The sequence below is a fragment of the Orcinus orca genome, chromosome 9 (assembly GCF_937001465.1).
Source record: "Orcinus orca chromosome 9, mOrcOrc1.1, whole genome shotgun sequence".
Lineage (NCBI taxonomy): Eukaryota > Metazoa > Chordata > Mammalia > Artiodactyla > Delphinidae > Orcinus > Orcinus orca.
The window spans coordinates 58,131,974-58,149,035 of record NC_064567.1 but is presented as its reverse complement, the minus strand read 5'-3'; the positions used below and the strand labels follow the sequence as shown (position 1 = coordinate 58,149,035).

At 36.8% G+C, this 17,062-nt stretch overlaps 1 protein-coding gene across 4 annotated transcripts in view; it reads right to left on the bottom strand.

Moving 5' to 3' along the window:
* PPP1R9A (protein phosphatase 1 regulatory subunit 9A) overlaps window positions 1-17,062 on the bottom strand; it is a 327,421-nt gene that overhangs the window by 192,647 nt on the left and 117,712 nt on the right. The window lies entirely within an intron of this gene.

Here is a 17,062-nt window from a genome sequence, read left to right as displayed (position 1 = left end):
ACTATATTACAAATCCTTCTGTGCCATTGCTAATTCACAACAAAGAGGATGGGCTCAGGTAGTTATTCTCTAAATCCTAAAATCTCATCATTTTATAATTTGTTTGAATCACTAATATACTTGGAATTTGCTATAATGAGATATTGCTTGCTAATCCTACCAGATGCTGAGATAGTGTCAAATCATCTCTAAGTATGATCACTTAGTTGTATGAGCACTGGATATAAGTGAATCAAGTGAAAATCTTAATTTATAGTTACAATTGAAGGCCAGATTCCAGTTTGAAATGAATCATAAATAAATGTTCCTAGTACACTAATGAAAAGCTACTTTTTTTCTCTTGACATTCTAAAAAAAGTTTTCTCAAAGTCTAATCCTTTCTGGGTTTTTTGGGGGGTTTTTTTGTTTGTTTTTTGCCAATTACCATTATCCTGATCATCTGAAGACCTCCTCCAATTGAAAGTTTTAAAGTAGAAGCCACTGTTCACTAATAGTCTCTCTTTTCATATGGGTAGAATTCAAATGATGATTTTATAACATTCTGAAAAGCACAAAGATATTAAATACCTCTAAGTAGAAATAGGTAATGACTGTAAGAAGAGCGGTGGGGGGGTAGGGGAAGCACGACCTGACGAAATACTCCAAGGAATCACAGAAAGTATTATTCGTCACGATACCGAACTTATAATTTCTTAAGTACATGAACTCTGACAAAAGAGTCTTATTTCATAAGCAAAAACAGCATCTTATACTTTTCCACCAGAGATGAAAATGACTGAAATTTAAACTTTAGCATCAGCCAAGTGTGGTAATTTTTCTGCTTCTATGAGATACAAGACTGTTACAGTTCGTTTCCTCTCTTTGACCACTGGTCTTCAGCAATTCCCTAAATTTGCTTTCACTGAATGGTTTAACAGTAAACTGTTACAAGGTCATGGTGGTCTATGTTTACTCAAGTAAATGCTTCAATATCTCTTCCTTGAGCTTACCTCCATTCAACAATATTATTTTCAAATATAATTAAACCCAAATCATTTCTAATTGACATAAAAAGTCCAGCAACTACATCCTTCCATGACATATAATGAAAGAAATAAGGTTTGCAAGGGTGTGAGGTTGACAACTAAGGTTTTTTACACACTGTGGAATGACTTCTAGAAAATATCAGGTGCCACTGGAATGTTACATCAAGGTTAACAAAGAGGGCCGAGTAAGCCAATAGCTCAGGAAACCCTAGTGTAAGATGGGCTGGAAAAAGTTTCCTTTTGCAATAACGTAATACTTGCACCCACAAATAGCAGTCATCATATATTAAAAAAAAAGGTACCTGAGGACAATAGGAAATGGAAAGGAATTATATGGTTCTAGCCTCAGAGGGTAAGAAGAGACCATTTTATTGTGTGTTAACCACAGCATGTAATGAGATTTTCTGCACTGCCTGTAGAAAGTTGAAGGACCCCAGTGCCTAAGGTAAAAAGTAATGGTTAATTTTACTCTCTTCTCTTTTGGCTGTCTCTTGTCTGTCTGTTCACTCTGTCTCTGACAAGAGGATTCCTGGGGGCAAAAAAAACCACAAAAAAACCCATACAAACCAAGGGGTTTCAAAGGCACAGCAGGCACCTAACAAGTATAGCTTTTAAGTGGAGAATCCTGGCTGCTACTATCTACATATGTCAACACTGAAAAGAAAGCAGGCTGACTGTTGAGCATATAATTATGGAACAGTAAAAAGGCTGGGGCATATTACTTTATATATATATAAACTTTATATACATAACCTATATAATAAAATTGAGCCACCTGATGGAGAGTCTCCAAGGTGCCCTGATTTTTCCTTTTCCCTCTCTCTCTCTCCCCCCACAAACTACAGTCGGCCTTATGTACGCAGAATCCACGGATACAGAGGGCCGGAGGCCCAGAGGGCTAACTGTAAGGGACTTGAGGATCCTCAGATTTTGGTATCCAAGGGGAGCCCTGTAACCAATCCTTTGCAGATACCAAGGAACAACTGTACAGTTGACCCTTGAACAATGAGGGGGTTAGGGGCGCCCAACCCCTACGCACTCGAAAATCCACGTGTAACTTTACAGTCACCCTCCCTATCCGTGGTCCTGCATCCACAGATCCAACCAGCTGTGGGTCGTGTAGTACTGTAATAATACACATGAATGGATCCACGCAGTTCAAACCCGCATCGCTCAAGGGATGACTGTACTTTAAAAACCCCATCCTGCAGTGGATGAACTTCCTCCTTCACTTTCTTTCCATTTTAACTGCCCCCCCCTTATGAATGTATTCTCTTAAATCTAAAATGTAGCTCTCCTTCCTTTACTAACATTAATATTTTTGCTAAAAGGATATAAGTATAAAAACTTTAAAGTCAAATAGTACTATTAGGTTTGGTTTATAACAAAGAGTAATCCTCTCCCCACTTCTGCACACTCTTGATTCCTGCCCCCTCCCACCTCCTTTTGGGCAGTCACACACACATCACTCTCCTCATGTTAGAAAAAGTCAATATTCAGTATTTTCATTATTATTTAAAAGTTGTTTACACATAAGCTACTTTGTGTATATACTTACCTTTTCTTTTTTTTTTTGCAAAACTTTTTGTTAACTCTAAGGTTTATAATTGCCTTTGTTTTTTGGATAACTGTTTTGTGTACTTTTACTAATTCAGTTCAAGACATTCCAAAAGGAAAACAAAACTTCCCTTACTCCAGTGCAACACCTCAGATAATATATCAGTTTCATGCCTGTTTGTTTGCTTTTCACATCCTCCTGGGGTCTTCTAATCTGGACTGTATCCTCTCTAGGCATTTAACCAACTATTTTCCTAAAACCTCACTATCACTCTGGGAATTCCCTTTATTTCTCTCTGCTGGACCCCACTCCCACATTTTCCTTTCTCCATTAATTCCCTTAAATTGTATGGTATACAACTCCAGTAGCTTCCTGAGAAAGGGTAAAGGAAAAATGTTTTTAAAACACTGCTTTTATTCTATTCATGTACATGATCGACAATCTTGGTGTAGAATTCTATGATGGAAATTATTTTCCCTCAAAATATTTAAGATACTCTCTGTTTCCAGTTTTCTTTGTTATAACTGAGAAATTTTGTGCCATCCAGATTTCCAAACCATTGATGTAACCTCTTTTTCTCCCCTGCAGGTTTTCTTAATTTTATCTCTGGTGCTTTAGAATTTCACAATTGATAGTGAAGTCTTTTTCTTTACTGAACATTTAATAAACCTTTCTATCTCAATAGTTACATGTTTTAATTCTAGGAAAATCTCCTTATATGATTTATTTGGTAATCTCTCCTTCCCTTTTCCTCTCTTCTCTAGTTTTCTGGACTCCTGTTAGTTGAACGTTGGACCCCTTTGGTTGATTATCTTCTACTATCTAATTTTTCTCTTCTATCTTCCATATCTACCTCATTGGGAGGTTTCCTCATCCCTATCTTCAAAACCATGTTGAATTTTTAAATGTCCACTCTCATTTTTAATGTCCAAAAGCTCTTTTTTGTCCTCTGAACATCAACTTCTTAGGACACCCAATACTTGTTTCATAGATGTACTTACTATCTTCTCTTACGTTACTTATAGTATTTTAAACTAAATTGCTTTCTTCTTCCTGCATTATCTCCACTCTCTTTAACTCCCATTTTTTGTTTGTTTGTTTGTTTGTCCATCCTTGATATTTGGCTCTGTGTACTTAATTACGAGCACATGTATTAGTTTGTTAAGGCTGCCATAACAAAGCGCTACAGACTAGGTGACTTAAACAACAGAAATATATTTTCTCAAAGTTCTGGAGGCTGGAAATCCAAGTTGTTGGCAAGTTTGGTTTCTTCTAAGGCCTCTCTCCTTGACTTGCAGGTGGCCACCTTCTGGCTACATCCTCACTTGGTCTGTTCAAACAAATCTGTTTGATTTTCAAACAAATCTCCTGATCTTCTTCCTATTGCACATTCCAATTTTTAGAGGTACCTGGAGTGTCAACTTTTGATATTCTCAATGGTTCTTCATTTCTTTATGTGGGTCCAAGTTTCTGTCTGGTATCATATTCCTTGTGTTTGAAGAACTTCCTTTAACATTTCGTGTAGCACAGGTCTGCTGCTAATGAATTCTCTCCATTTTTTAGTTTTCTAAAAAAAGTGAGTTTTTTCACCTTTATTTTTGAAAGATATTTTTACTGAGTATAGAATTTTGGGTTGACAGGCTTTATTTTCCCCAGTACTTAAAAAAAAATTCACTCTACTGTCTTATATTTTGAAAAGTTTCTGAAAAGAGTTCAGCTAAAACCCTTATCTTCATTGCTATGTCTGTCATTTATCTTTTTTTCCTGTCTTCAAGATTTTCATTTACTCTTTCATTTTGGACAATTTTAATATTAATGTGCCTAGGTGACTTTTCTTAATACTTATCCTACTTGAGAATCTCTGAATTCCTCTAAACCATAATTTAATGTATTTTGTTAACTTTGGAAAATCTGGCTATTATCTCTTCAAATATTTCTTCTACTACATACTCTCTCTTCTTCTACATTCCCATCACACAGACATTAGACTATTTAGTATTGTTCAAGAAGTCTTTGAAACTTTACTCTCTATTTTCCTCACTCTCTTTTTCTCTTTATTTTTTGGTTTGGGTAGCTTTTATTGATCTACACTCAAGTTCACCGATTCTTTCCTCAACTGAGTCAAGTCTCCAAATTAGCCCATTGAAGGCATTCTTCATCTCTGTTACTGTACTTTTAAAAACATTTCTGGCATTGGTCATGAGTTAATGTTAATGAATCAGCAATATTACATAAAGTGTCTTTACACAGAAACACACAATATAAAACAAGTTTTATATATATATATATTTTTTTTCTTGTTGTTGTTGTTGTTGTGTTGGGTCTTCGTTGCTGCACGTGGGCTTTCTCTAGTTGCAGCGAGCAGGTTATACACTGATTGGTTGATGAAAATGTTGTGACCAGAGGCTCACAGGAATCTAACACTATATTTTCCCTAGGAGCAAAGATTCAATATGCACTAATACAGTGTTTGCAGCAACTTTACAGAATATAACTACTGCAAATAATAGTAACAGACTGTACTTTAAAAGATAAAAGGAAAAATATTCTGCTGAATGTATACAGTTAAACAATTTAAGGTCCAAGTTAACTATTACCAAGATAAGTAGATCTCAAAGTCCCCCTTTTTATAATAAATTTTGTAATGCCCTCTTTACTGGGTTGAAATGAACTCACATGATAAAAACTACCCCACACATAATGACAAAATAATAAGTATTATGACCTAATTAAAATATGAAGGAAAATAATAATAATAATATGATAAACTAATATGCATGTCATTATAATTATAACTCAGACTCAACTAAACTAAAAGACAAATCTCCATAAATTTCCACAACTCTTGAAAATCACCATCCATTTATTCATTTGGCTCTACTGCAGTTTTAAGAAAACTGTGATTGTAGGGTACAGTGCAGGCCAAAGTGACATCTAATATGCAAACTCACCACATACAAAGTCTTATGCACACGTAAGAATCTGTGATACAGGTAAATGTACTTTTAACTGAGTAAGACACATATTACAGAGTGGTACAAGATTAGTTTGTGGAATGAAACCTTCTTAAAGTAAATAATTGAATGGCTTTCTCTTTCATCAAAATACTCTATCAGTGACAGTTTTTCCAATCATCCCCTAGAGGCGTCTTAGGGTCACAGCTCACCAATTCTCTGCCAAGAAACCACATCCACACTGCTCAGCATAAAAGTTTCCATGGCTCAGATAAATGCTTTTGCTCTTTTTCAGATTAGACTTTCAACTCTGCTTCATCACAACGACACTCTATTTGACCAGTCAATTTGCAATGGAAGTTTATTTTAACAATATTTGCAAGACTGCAGCTGCAGCCCTGCCATCCCCCATCTGCCATCAAACACCCACAGCCACTCCCGCTACCAAGCAACACTCCCCCTTTCATAAAGGAGAAACACAGATATAAGTGCTCTCTGACAGCAAAACCTGTTGTGGATACTTTTCTTTAAAACATTTAGTGGCTCTGCTGGAAGTAAAAAGAAGGGTAAAGATATAGTTTTATAATCGTACTATGACAATCATAGCTGAACAGGAGAAAAATCACTCATCTATGAGCTGAGCTGCTTCCATCTGTAAGAGCAAGAAGGACGTCCAAAGAACATTTTCGGTTCTCTTTCACACCAACACATAGGGGCCTGGGGAAGCTGGGGTTTGCAATTCCCTTCTTATGCCCTCTCAAATGTTAATTGTCATGTGCTTTTCATAAAAACAAGGGTGAGAATTTGAATCTGAAGACACTGGTTTCTGAATCTGTACAATAACAGACGAAGTGTGAGGCGGATTGCTCCACTCACCCTGAAAGGTCACCTAATTCATTCCCCTGACTCCAGGCACCTGTCAGCTGTGCAAAGGAGGATCTCTTCTATCTTCAAGATATACACAATTGCTCTTGTCAAAGAAAAATGAGAACCAAAACAATTTCCAGAGGATACAAGCTAATGAGATTCTCTTCAATTAAACTGCCTTGATGGTTTAATTTAAAAAGAATTTGGGCCCCTAGTATAGCATCTTCTCATGGTAATCCAGGTTTGTTCAAATCACTAAAGTATTTTAAGAAAATTCTATATTCACTATCCTAGTATATCACTGTTTTTATGTTAAGAACACTAATTTACAAGCCATTTTCAGGTACAGTGCTCTGTATTAATAAAGCTTTGTTGTATTTTGGGTAACAGTGACATTACCCTGCATCATGTTGTTAATAGAGACAAAGCCACAGGTTATTAATGCCATTCAAAGAATGATGACAACTCATTTTTAAAGGCCTGTGGTTATTTTTTAAATTACTTTATCACATAAATGATAACATTCCAAACTTCAGATATTACAATATCACTGAAGGAATTTTTGCCCAACTACTTAATTTTTTATAGATGTTAGCTCACACATGTTTAAAACTTCCTATAGATTTCCATAGAGAACTTCCCATTGGTGGCACTGCATTGAGCCTAGCACAAGCCCAGGAAGACAAGAAGGCCAGAAAATTCCAGGTGTTTTGTTTGTCCAGGTGTTTTCATTGTCGGGATGTAGGACTCCCTTTACAATGCAAATGATTTTTCTAAACTGCATGTTATAATAGGATTCTGTTGCAATAAATTTATATCTCGATATACATAATATATTTATTTATTTATTTTTACATCTTTATTGGAGTATAATTGCTTTACAATGGTGTGTTAGTTTCTGCTTTATAACAAAGTGAATCAGTTATACATATACATATGTTCCCATACCTCTTCCCTCTTACGTCCTACATAATATATTTAAAGCTGAAGGTAAAGTTTCTGTCTGAGCTCCCCATCACCACTCCATACCCCGGCCACTACTATTGGCTCCAACTTTCCTGTGTCATCTGCCCCATAAACTAGGAGTATCTCTGGCCTAACCACTGTACATTCATAGTCTGAATTCCACTGGGATTAATGGAGTATTTATATTCACTAAGAGGCCTCATCTGGAGAACGTACAGTTAGGTGATGTAGGTATGAGCTTGCTGCCACATGGGACAAGCTTATTATGTTAAAGCTGTATCTAAATTGGAATAATCTGACCCAATGAAGTTTGGATGGGGTAAAAGAGCCGCCTTTCTGAAGCTGCAAAGCCACTCTTAGATGATGCCAGCATCTAAATCTAATTATAACTTGTGGTGACAGTTTGGGAGCTCTTGACCTTATCTCTTTAACTGTGGTACAGAACTGAGTGATTCCAGTACCTAATTTCTATAAACACCTGCTCTTAGTTTTCAGTACTACTTAGGAAGGACCCTCTCACTGGGCACTAGTGATGGGGGCATGGCTTGGGTGACCATGGGTCATGGCCACTTCATCTTTCTTTTATATTTTATATATCTGGTCTTTATTAGTTAGTGTCCAAGTGCAATTCCTAACGTATACCTTAATCCCTCCTCCATAATAAAGCCAATTTATATAAATCCCCAACTCTGCCCCACCTCCTTGCCAAAGTGCATGGCTGCCTGGAACTCCCACTATCAGAGGTTCCCAGTGTGGGATATTCAACCTACACAGACACTTATTTGCGCAGCAAGAACTCAGATCCTTGGACTGCAGTTTCTTAAGTTTCTTAAGTAAGCCTGGACATATAGAAGCTGAGCTTTAACCCAATTAGGGCTGAAGGCACTAAAGCACTTACAAAGCTAATGTTTTAGACTCAGACTTGTGCCCTGTACTGTGTCGGAGACTCGAGGACGGTAGGTTTTAGAGGATCATCAGTCTATATCCCGGATTTTTTCCATCTCCAGGACCGCTTCCAAAATGTCTGCTAGACCCTCCTCAGACTGTAGATTCTCCCACACCTTAACCCCTCCCAACATCAGAGGCAAAACATCTGTCACACGTTTTTCAGAAACTCCTTGATGTTCCTATATCCCCTCTCACTCTTTCAGGACAAAAGCAAAAGGGCTAGAAGGCGGTCTGGATCAGGATCCAAGGTCTGGATCTCAATCTAAAAAGGACCCAGTACACACTCAGAATGAAGGAAACAAAATAAAATCCAAATTCAAGGCTGAGTGGTGGAGTTATTGAGCTGCAAACTTATTTTGTGGGGTTAATACATCGCAGAAGTTTTTGTCCTTAAAGCCCACACTTAATGTACATAAAGTTCTGTCATGCTCAAGCTCACACAAAATGCCAACTGCTTACGTTCTAGAATTAACAGATATAGAAAGATGAAGTAATAATATATTTAGGACTACCTTTAGTGCTCAGGTCATAGTCTGTTTGGGGTTATGCTTGGGCAGTTTAATCATATGGTCACAGAGCAGACTGGCTCACAGCTCTCCGAATTCTGAGCTGAGAACCTAGAGCCCCTTATTATTCTGTTATTCTCTTGTACTTTGGAGAGAGTGGGATTTTAATAAAGACTAAAAAGCTACTGTGATAGATTTCTCTGGGACTTTGTAAAAAGAAACACGAAAGGATAAACAAAAAACTAATCAGGATGGTTGTTTAAAAGGAGTGAGGGTTAGGCATAGAAGAAGCCTGGGATGATTGTGAAAGTGAGTCTTAAATATACCTTTTTATAAAATTTTTATTATTTTTAACCATGCAATATCACCTATAAAAGTAAAGAAGAAAAAGAATGAAAAGTAATTAGGATGGTGCTTAGAAATTTAAAAAAACACAGAGATGATACATGAATAACTAAAGCTGGAAAAATACCTCTTTGATACGAGAACCTTCCACCCCACCCCTCACTGCCCCCCATCCTTTTTTCCTTTGGTGAAGCCTATTTTCTAGTCCTCATTTTACCTGACCTTTTATGGCAGCTTCAACACATTTGAATATTCCCTCCTTGCTGCCATGATACACCATCCCTGTCTTCCTCCCACTTTTCTAGCAGCTGCTTCACAGTCTCTTTCAGACCCTTTCCCCTTTAAACAAAGGCTAAAGTCAATATTCCTGAGGACTCCACACAGGCCCTCTTTTCTTCTCATTTTACATTCTCCCCTAGGAAGTCTTCTTTACTAGACTGTTTCCATCTCCAGCCCAAGTATATATATCTTCTGATATATATATATTTTTTCTTTTTCTAGGAAAAACATCTTATAATTTTTTGTATTTTCTACCCTACCCAGCATAACACCTAACACCTAGTAATGGATCCATTAATAGTCCAATTAATTACTTTAATTTAGCCTAACCCATTCTTCTTTACTTAAAGATCAACTAAACAGTCCAGCTAAAGATAATATTTTCTGGGGACTTTCCTGGTGGCACAGTGGTTAAGAATCCACCTGCCAATGCAGGGGACACAGGTTCGATCCCTGGTCTGGGAAGATCCCACACGCTGCGGGGCAACTAAGCCTGTGCGCCACAACTACTGAGCCTATGCTCTAGAGCCCGCGAGCCACAACTACTGAAGCCCACATGCCACAACTACTGAGCCCACATGCTTCAACCACTGAAGCCCACACACCTAGAGCCCATGCTCCGCAACAAGAGAAGCCACCACAATGAGAAGCCCGCACACTGCAACGAAGTGTAGCCCCCGCTCGCCACAGCTAGAGAAAGCCCGCAAGGAGCAATAAAGACCCAACGCAGCCAAAAAAAAACTTTCTGGAGGTAAATCTACACAGGAAAAAATGCTCTTTTTTTTCTTTTAAAACCAATTCTTGAAGTATCATTTAAGGTGACTAAAGAACAACACTGTTGTCCATTATTTCTAGCACTTATTCACAGGGCCACTTAGGGCTTACTAAGTCAGAATCTCTAGGTCAAACTTGAAAATACATGTTTCCAATGTTCTCCATGAATCTCTAGTATTCAGACAGGTTTATAACCATTACTCTCTATATCTCCCTAATTGGCAAATATGGTCACCCCAATTATTCAAAACAAAGGCCTTTCCAAATCCTGACCTACTTCCCATAACTAAAGTTCTAAATGAGAAGAAAAGTAGATGATTAGAGAGGAGGTAAATGAAATAAATTTAAGATGAATTGTTCAATATAATTAATTTCTCTTCAATACTATACTGAAAAGGTACAGGAAGAAGGAATCAAATGGATTTTGTTACACAGAAAATTATTCCAAGTAGTAAATTGGGTAAGTGAAAGGGATAAAAATGAGTAAGTAAAGAAGAGAGTTATTAACAAATGAGCTCAGAAAGGATTAGAAAAAAATAAAACACAGGTTTTCCAAGTTTTAGAGGTTGTACAAGCTATCTGTATTTATTTCTTTAATGTACCTAAAATTCACCTTCCAGTTCCTTGTTGGGAAAAATGCCTCAAGTTCATGGAGGGAACCCATATTAAACCTCTCTACCATAACTGTAACTTCTTATAAACCACCCTAGAGATGTAGAATATTCCACATCTGCACTAAATGAGAAACAAACCACCAGTATTTGATGCTACATTAAAAGCAAGGTAGTTACTTACTAATCTATAGCATTTTGCCTGAATGGATTATTTCATTACTATGGAGACAGTTTAAATTTTCCCTGTTTTGTTTTCTTTTCAGTATTCTTTGCTTTTCACCATATTCAGAAAAAGATCAATTTCATACAACTACAGTTTGTGGCATATTTAAAACAGCTGTGGCTGAATGATGTAGTATTTGAAATCCCCTAAATTATGTGAGTGCAAAGACTGAATTTCTTGGGAACAGACAACAGTAGAAAAAAAGAAAAAGCTCAGCATGAAGGCCAAACACATTTCCTAATGAGGTTCTTGATGAAGTCATAAATTCCTCCTTTTCTTCTCTAAGTGAAGTCTCCAAACAAATAATGTGTCACAAAGAGAGAGAACTAAATTCAACACTTAAGCAGTAAATCATATTGATAATTTGATCAACTTTATACGTAATCTGAAGTTGTCTCACAAATTCTAGCAATGGTGTGTCTGATTATTTTTAGAACTGCCCTGCCTGAATTACATAGCAAACAGCCACACATAAATATCTGACTTAGATTTTGGCCTTTTCAAGATTCAAGAGTGTAAAAATTCAATTTTTCTTAAGAGCTGCTGTTGAAGCAAATACCTGCAAAAATATACTAGTTAAAATATCTGTTTTAAACAGACCAGTGATAAGTTTCATAAGTTATATACAGCTGTAAATGCCATTAGTATTACTTCAGGCTAACTTGGCTATCATTAAGCAACTTCTGGGAATATGGTAATACAATGCATGCAGTATTCACAAACTGAAAAACGCAGCAAAATCATATGGCAGGGGAAAAACATTATGGCAAGAAAAACCTGTATTTTGTAACATCATAAGCTCACTATGATTAATAAGAATGCAACACTTCATTAACCTCAGACTACTGTGAGCTCCAGGGTTTGAAGTAACCAGTATTAAAAGAAAGAAAAAAAGAAACCCACTCTGCTGCTCTAAGTATTCCACTGTTGTACTGAAATTATCTTTGCATGACTATAACCCAGCGTGTTGGTCTGGGGGATTGCAGAGGGTGAATACCCCATAAATCCATGGTTATAAACTTGTTCCTGGATAATGAATGATTACAAGGGAATTAGCAAATTCACTGAACTTCTGTCATTCCAGTTTAATTGTTTAGATAAGAACTTCTTGGACCATTAAAGTTCTTCAGCACACAAATTCGTTAAGTATCAAGTGTGCCCTACGATAAGAAAAGTCAGCCTTTAGGAAATATAAAACATATATGCAATTTTAACAAGTATAAGTGAGAACTTAATATCTCTAATATGTGCAAGTGAAGAAGTATGAGACATGGGTATTGCCTTCTGAAAGCATTTCAATTTTTTAGTATGAAATCACATTTATATACAACAGTTAAATAACACAAGTTAGCAAATAACTGCATTAATACCTTTTTGGGTTGCTTTGTGTTGATTTTTGTAATTATTAAGTAAAACATTTGGAATATTATTCCTGGCATATGGTAGGTACACAATAAATGGAAGCAAGAATAGGTACAATGTTTCGTAACAGAAAACAAGTGCAAGAAGTTTTTTAAGTATGCTGAGATTAAATGTGGGTTGTATTGTCAGGAAAGACTTCCTGGAGGATAAGGTACTTGAGTAGAAGGGCACTCAAGTGGGGCAAAACCACAGAAATAAGTGTATTAATAAGAATACAAGGGGATGGACACGAGGCAGAAATCAACTCCAGCTGACTGTAGAAAATCCCAAAGGCAAGTCTTAGAAATGTGGATGTTTTTAAATAGGCTACAGGGATCACTGAAGGTTATTGGAAAACATCTTTTAAGGAAGATTAACCTGCCTTTGGTGAGCCAGATGGGAAAAAGAAAAAGAACATGTTAAATATTATCATAGTAATCTAGGAAAAAGTGATGAGGCAGCACTAGAGTCAGGTGTTAAGTAGTGGCAATAAAAACTGAAAGTGGAGATGTTTCAAAGGAAGAATTAATAGAGCTTAGGGCGTAACTCCATGTCAAGAACAAAAGAGTGGGTAGAGTTAAGACTATTTCTAAGGTTTCCAGCCTGGAGGCCTCAATAGAAACTGGGAAGTTGGAAAACAGCAATATTTTAAGTGGGAGAGAAGTCGAACATGTATAGTAATGCCTTCTAATTATAAAAGCCCGCTAACATTTATTCCTTTCCCAAACATGTAGCTTATAATGGTGACATGGGCAATGCAGATGTTACCTCCACTTACCAGATTTGAGGAACAGGGAGGGAAGAACCATCAGTGAAGGCCTAAGGTAGTCCAAGAAAATAGTCCCTTCTGCCTCCTATACCAAAGTTCTCTTCCCCCAAATAAATTCTGTTTACAACCATGATAGATATAATTCATCAGAATGGATCATTTAAGCTGTAATTATTAACTTGCTTTTATTCATTCAACAAATATTTTTGAACCTTACATACCAGGCACTGTTCTAAGCACTGGAAGTATGGTAAGGAACAAGATAAACACCATCCCTGCTCTTTATTTTATGGGGAAAGACAGACAAATAAGTAATTAAATACACAAACACAACATTTCAGATGGTGTAAAACGCCATGAAAAACGAAGGTTGGTGAGCTAGGAAACAGAAGGGCTCATTTAGATGGATGGACATAGATGGATGGATAGGGAAGTCCTCAGCAATGAAATGATATTTGTGCTAAGGCCTGAATAACAAGAAACTAGCCATGTGAGATCTGGCAAAGTGTTTCAGGCAGAGGAAGAGAAAGTATAAAGGCTCTAAGGCAAGTACAAACCTAGACTAGTCAAGGAAGAGAAGAAAGGCCAGTGTGGAAGATGAGGAAAAGTGGTAGATGAGGTGGGAAGGACAAGCAGGGACCAGGGAGCCAGGACCCATAGAGCCTCAGTGTTCAGGTAACTGTACATCCGCCTAAGACAGAGCTAGGTATTCCTGTTCTTCAGGTGCAATTAGTAACAGCACTTCTCTCACTCTCAAGAGTTCTGACTTCAGTGATAAATTAAATGGTCACCATAGTTCCAGGCAATGTATGGTAAAGACTTAGAATTAAATCCCAAATACAATGGGAAGCCACTGGAGGAAGCCACAGTGGATTAATGTAAAATGACCAATGTACCCATTTTAAAATGTCATGCTTCTGTACTAACCTAAGTTATTTATATAGGCTTATTGTAGCTGTTTTTAACATTCTCCTCCATCAGACATCTTTTTAGGCTAAATATAGTTTTGTGATTACACTCCAAATCTTTCCTATCTTCAATATACCTAAATGAGTTGAACTATCTATACTTCTAGAGAGCAGAGCACAGACCCATCATGTGATAGTGGATACACTTGTAACATCAGCTGACTGAAAGGACATATAATAACCAAACAGCTACCATGAATTTGATAACGGTATAAATAAGTTCACATTCATTGAACAGGATTGCTTCTACATCCATTTGGGAAACAGCAATACATACGTGAGTCACATATTATGAATTCAACCTACAGTCGATACTGGGATTTGCAGAACTCTGAAAATCACCCATCATACACACACAAGTTGGAAATCCCTAGAAAAGCTTATCCCAGAGGTTTTCTTAAAAAGCAGAGTTAATGTAAAATAGGTTACTATACTAATATTTCTATTATTGTACCTGCATAATATTTGTTTATCTTTCACATCCAAGTTTCTCAAGTTAGCTCTGAGGAAAAAACTATCCTATTTATCTTAAAACCCTACCAAGTCACAAAATTTTTTGAATGAACACTTAAAATGATAAGTTAATGAATGGGTTATAATACAAGAAGACATAAAATAGAGTCAACGGATGCTTTTCTTTTTTTTTTTGCGGTACGTGGGCCTCTCACTGTTGTGGCCTCTCCCGTTGCGGAGCACAGGCTCCGGACGCGCAGGCTCAGCGGCCATGGCTCACGGGCCCAGCCGCCCCGCGACACGCGGGATCCTCCCAGACCGGGGCACAAACCCACGTCCCCTGCATCGGCAGGCGGACTCCCAACCACGGCGCCACCAGGGAAGCCCCAGATGCTAACTATTAAGTAGGAAAATGCTCCTGAATTTTTATCATTTTAGTTAATGAAAATTAAACATCAATATTTGTACATTATGTTTTACATTAGACCTTTTTGTACTACCATTTAATATACATTTTGTTTTATGTAAAATTAGATGAGAAATTAAAAACATAATAAAGTCCTCTTATTCTATTTACAGCTGTTCCCTTTTAAAATAAATATTCAATCTGGAAAACTATAGTCTTATTTTAATTTAATCTTACAAATAAAACTGTAATCTAAGAAAAAACAAAATATTTATTAACCAGCATGGCTTTATACTTATATTTTGTATAAGTATACATTTAGCATACAGCATACATTTTTTAAGAAATCGTCAAACAACTTCTATATGGATTACTTCCAACTGCCAAGGCCTAAACAATATGTCCCTTTTAAATCTACACATACCACTATGCAAAAAGTTAAAGTGGTCCCCAATGAATCAGTATGCTGGCAAAAGTTACTGCAAATTCAAAAGGAAAACTGAAGGCAGCTAAAATAGCCTAGAGAGATTGGGAAAATTCTTCAAAATCTCCTTCTTCAGTTTCAGCAAAGGTAGAGCCTGAGAGAAAGTGTACTCAGAATAGACTTTCCAGGCTCAACAAGAATGTCAACAAGGGCACTCAACTATATTTACAACAAAGCAGTATCAGAAACATTCTTTACTGTGAATAAACAATCAGGTCATTCACAACAGGCACAAAAAGATCCTGGAGAACTGAAGGGACTGTGGCTCAAGAAGAGAAATTTTAAAAAGAAAGGTTAACAGTTAGTTGGAAAAAGATAGTTAGAGACTATGTCATTGAAGACAAAGTATCAATACTGATGGCCCTCTGTAATTGACATGGTACACAACAACTAAAAAATGTACTATAAAACATTTGTTCTGAAAAACTTACTTAATAGTCACTACTGATACAAGTTATTCATCTATACTACAGAAGTAAAAAGGCCCTTAAAAATAATGCAAAAAGATGACATGTTGACTTTAATCTTGTGGCTGGAACAATTATAACTCCAGTGGAAGTAAATGTGAAATAGCTCTCAGTTGCTGCCAACAATGGTGTGTGTTACACAGCACCTGGAGGGCTCTCCCTGGCCCCTCTCTGCTCTCCTGAATGACTCCATTGTTGAAATCAAGAAATCCAGGAGAGGGGCCAGCACCAAAACCAAGACATACAAAAAGCTTTCGATTACAAATGTCACAATACATTCAGCTGGGCCGTCACAGACGGCTGCAGGTCATTGTTTCTCTGAGAAGGAATGAGGAAAAAAGACTTGATCAACCAAGTTGGTTATAAACATTCAGAAATAATTTTGGAATTGCAGGGTCAAGAAGACCTGAATGTTTGCTTTTTTTCTTTTTTGAGGATCCGTGGTATTTTATTTCTGGTCTAATTTAATCAAATATGATGGATTATTTAGAGACAAGCAGTTTCATACTGGTATGAAAAAGAAGGAGGTGAGAAGTCAGTAGCAAATAAAACAGCAGCTGATATCCCCGCAACTGGAATCCATGGCAGAGAATCCTCAGGACTCAATCCAACTATTACCCATGTAGGCCGCCATCTTTTCTCTTTAAAAAAGTATCCTCTTATTTTTTTTAAAGTATCCTCTTAGAAAATGTGCATATTAAGGAAAAATTTAAATATAACAAGAGAAAATGAAGTACATCATATGATGCTCCAAATTCCAATGGTATAAAATAGTAAGAGTCCAAAGGGTTATAGGGAATACAAGAGGTCATCAGGTCATCTGCTTTTAGGAAAAATATCTAAAACTTTCCTTTAGTAGCTTGTTTCTGTGTCTAATAACACCTTAATTCAGAAATTTAACTATTCTCTGTTGCCACAATTTAAGGCCATTTTCTCCATTTGATTTTTGGAGAGATATCAAGTATAGTATACGTCAATATAATAATACTTCATATGCGTGAAGGAGTTAGAGTTAGTCATCTTACCTGATTTTATAAGGACAAATAAAGTCCCAA